This window comes from Mercenaria mercenaria, chromosome 10, assembly GCF_021730395.1.
Source record: "Mercenaria mercenaria strain notata chromosome 10, MADL_Memer_1, whole genome shotgun sequence".
Taxonomy (NCBI): domain Eukaryota; kingdom Metazoa; phylum Mollusca; class Bivalvia; order Venerida; family Veneridae; genus Mercenaria; species Mercenaria mercenaria.
In genome coordinates this window covers 39,797,755-39,801,924 of record NC_069370.1, presented here as the reverse complement: position 1 = coordinate 39,801,924, position 4,170 = coordinate 39,797,755, and the positions used below count along the sequence as shown (strand labels likewise).

Genomic DNA, 4,170 nt, shown 5'->3' with positions numbered 1-4,170 from the left:
TCATATAGTAAAAATTTCTATAGTTAGTGCTACGGTTAACACAATGCCGTCTGTCTCAAAGCGGTAAAGACTGTCAAGGCTTGTGGATTTAAGAAAGGTGTCAGTAATGTGCACAAAGGTAACAAACGTAATTATGTCAAGCATAACACTGATAAAAGGTACATAAGGCTCCCAAAGCAGTCTCATGACTCCCGCAAAGTCATGAGTACAAAGGTATCTTTACCTTTAAAGATGTTGATGGTACTGACACCAATGCTGTACCACTTCGCAGCTTGGCTGAGACTAGAACACTGTCTGATGATTACTCTGTACCAGATAACATGGATGTACACCCTGACCTTTTGACTAATAGACTGTACCGTCCCCTTGAACTGAACCAGATGTTTAATTCTGAAATAGAAATGCACTGTATTGGAAATTATGCATGTACTGGTGACTTGATTATTGATGCTTCTGTTTCCCGTAAATGGGGAATCTGTTGGTATGAACGCCTGAAATGTACTAATTGCAATTACAAGAGCAAGTTTTACCAATTATTTGAACATGTAGATTCCAATGTAAGAGGTAGAAAGTCTGCAAAAGCTAATGTAGGTCTACAGTTAGGAGCCATGACTACCCCGGTAGGCAACACCGGCTTAGTGCGAATTCTTGCAAATACAAACATCACTCCACCGGCTAAAACTTCTATGCGCTTACAGTCTAATAGTGTTGGCAAGGCTATTGTTGAACTAAATAAGAACAATATGCATGAGTTAAGGCAAAAATTAAAGGCTGAAAATAAGGCATGTGGCAACAAAAACCCAGAAATGACTAATGCTGAGGGAGATTCTTGCTATAACAACCCTCTATTTAATGCTGATAGTACCCCTTTCCAAGCTGGCACCATTGTCACTACCACTATGTGTGAAAATAATACAAGAAACAAGCAAATGATTGGTGCTTTTGTGGGTGTGAAGATCTGTAAAATTGCCTCAGAACTTAGAAATAAAGGGGAAACTGTAGTCTGTCCTAACCACAGGGGACACTGTGAAGCATCATTAGCTGAGTCAGATTCCATTGGCAATGAATTACGCTGGAACAGTCTGGTGACTACTGAAATAAATCAGGATCTCAGTATTGCCCATTTCACTGGTGATGGGGACTCTAAGAGGCATAGTGGTGTTGACAAGGGCCAGTCTAAACCTGTTTCACATCTAAAAGACTTAAGACACCTTAGCAATTCAATGCGCCGTCAAATAAATAAGGCAAAGTTCAGCAAGAATATGTTTAGTGGCCCCCACAGGGCTAACCTTCAAAGTAGGCTGTCACTATCTATCAGGTCTAGGTGTGTAAGTGAGCTAAAAAAGGCCCATTCTGTATACCAGGGAAACATTTAGGCAATTAAAAGGGCTATGCATAATGTTACACTAACAATTATTCTCTGCTTCGAAGGTTACTGCGGTGAATCCTGTAAGAAATACAGCTTTGTTTGTCCCGGTAACTTTAAACAATCAAAGAATTATTTGCCAGCAAATCTAAAACTGAAAATGACCAAATCTGATGAGGCAACTTTATATTCATGTATTCAAGTTTTGCTTGGTCCCAATAGCATAGAGTTAACCAAACTACAGACTTCAACTCAGAAATGTGAAGCGGTCAATCGCGCATATACTTCATGCATGCCGAAGTCTGTCACGTATTCTAGGAACTGTTTGGGTCGTATACACGGTCAAATCCTGAAACTGAACCATGGATATACTAACTCCACTCTTTTAAAGTCACAGTGTTTAGGTGCAAGTTTACCTAAGGGTACATCAGTTATTAAACACTTACTTAAGTCTGAAAAACTTGCCCTCAGATTGAAATCTAAACAATGTCAGAAAAAAATGAACGACTCTCGCTACGCATCCCGTATGCGAAGGTATAAGATTCACGCAGAGGTCCACTACTCTAAAGGGCTTACTGATCCTACCCCGGACTTGTCGAAAATTCCCGAACTTGCTGATCATATGTATTTTCACTGAACCGGTCACCTTTCTAAGTACCGGAAAATATTTCGGTCAATGCTGTACGACTAGTGCTATTTGTCTGTAAATACTGTATTATATTATGATCAATGTATATATAGAAATTTCACTTCTTTTTCCATATTACATGTACATGTATTATAGAGGCTGTCATACATTGAAATACCTGTAAAATGCAATTCGGATAAACCCGGCCTTGCTATTTATTAGTGAAACACTGATCCATACACTGCTGTCTTGAATTATTTATTATTTGAGGCTCTAAACTCAAATGTTCCGGGTTACAGCAAAGTGAAAACTTGCATAAATGGGACACATGATCAGTATTTTCTAGTTCTATGATGTTTTTATCTATCATATAGGCCAATCTGTGTACATAATAATATTTAGAATGAACATCTTGTGGAAATTTTGCCCTCATTTTTCCATAACGTGGCCATTTAGTGCCACAGACAACGCCGTCCACCGCTTACAGCCCAAAAGGCCAAAATCTTCTAATTTTTCATCTAATCTAGCTTTTAATATTGCTAAAAAGTCATTTTACAAAATAGTCTCCCTTTCTAATAGGTCAAAGGTCAGTAAAAAATGCCTATATTTCATATAAAATGTGCTATAAACAAAGCTCTGTAAAAAATATTTCTAAAACATCAATCTCTGGTAGACTACCTTTTCTCTTTAGTTCCATGTGTCTGCAAATGAAAAACAAACAGAAAACATGGTGTTGAATAGTTCCTAGTGAAATGCCAGTCAGCTGTTTCTACCAATGTCAAGGTCGGTGAAAAAATTAATCCGCAACATACCCACAATACCTACCTCCTATTGTGGCTTCCTGTTTCCAAACAATACATCACAAAACATTGTAAATATCTTTCTAATATCCACAGATGAGTGAATTAATAACATGTGCAGAATAAATACTTCAGCACATATAGAATTTGCTTTTTACCCAAGAAAAAATTTGGACTATTTATATATAGGCACTATTTTCGACTACACCACGGAGGCTTACAACCGAATTACTGACCTTATTCCTTAAGTGCAATTCTGTTATAACTAATTTGAATGGGCTCCAATATCCACAAATGACTACAAAATATATCCACACTGAATCCAGGTTCGGCAAGACTTTTACAACCTCCACAAAACACTCAAAGACTGCTGTAACTGCAAAAAAATCCTTTGGAAGCATAAAATGTAATCAAGCAAAATAATAGCATATTCGGTTTGATTGAGTCTGTTCATAAGAGGTCATGAAATATGCAATACCACCATGCCTTCAAGCACCGGCTTAAGCAGAATTCTACAAGATAAAGCATAGCAAAAGCTCCTTCTAGGGCACATCTATATAAATATATAATGATCATCTTGTAAAATTTTGGTTGCAATGTCTGTTTTAAATATTGGTCATCAGTATGTGGAACCCCCAGGATCGGACACAAGGACAAGACCATTCTACCTTATTGACATTCCGTATCCCATCGTTTAATCAGGGAGACAGTACGGCAGTGGTTAGCAGGTTGGACTACAACGCCAGCGATCTGGGTTTGATTTCCGGTTGTGGCTGATATCCCGACTACTGTTCAGTGATTGATGATATACTTTTATTGGTACTGTTTCCAGCAGTATCGGTCTAGACTGGATGCGTGGGAGGTAAATATGACGCCTGCCGTGGGCTCGGCTGGAAATAAGTTGTTCCATCCATTCCAGGTGGGGACTTTGGTCGACTACTGACGTTAAACAAGAAACTTTACCTTTATTTTTAAGCGCCACTGGGGGCGTTACATTTTGCATCAAGGGTGCGTTTATTTCTCTACCAAAATACAGAAAAAAAAACCACTGATATTTTGAAAAAGAACTATGTTGTTTTCTACTGCCTAAAAATCTACACTGAGCAATACATATGATATGTGCATACTAGTAAATGGACATCTGTCAAGATAAAACATATAAATGCCAATATGAAAACAAGTTTTATACACTTTAATTAAGCATCAGACTTTGGCATTTAGTTTTCACCATGCTTTGTCAAATTTGAATGTTTGCAAGTCCAACCGGAAGCAAAATGTGGGAAGTTACATTTACGACAAAACTAAATGTGTTTAATATCAATGTTTTAGGATAATTACATAAACCTGTCTCCAATTTAATGCTCAGTGGTTTAATA

At 37.7% G+C, this 4,170-nt stretch overlaps 1 long non-coding RNA gene across 1 annotated transcript; it reads right to left on the bottom strand.

Annotated features, from left to right (window-relative positions):
* Positions 1 to 218: 218 nt before the first annotated feature.
* Positions 219 to 2,991, bottom strand: LOC123560379 (uncharacterized). The gene is made up of 2 exons (XR_006688210.2): positions 2,673 to 2,991; positions 219 to 390 (listed from the first exon to the last, which is right to left on the bottom strand). It is a non-coding gene; the product is annotated as an uncharacterized LOC123560379 (long non-coding RNA).
* Between the last annotated feature and the right edge of the window lie 1,179 nt (positions 2,992 to 4,170).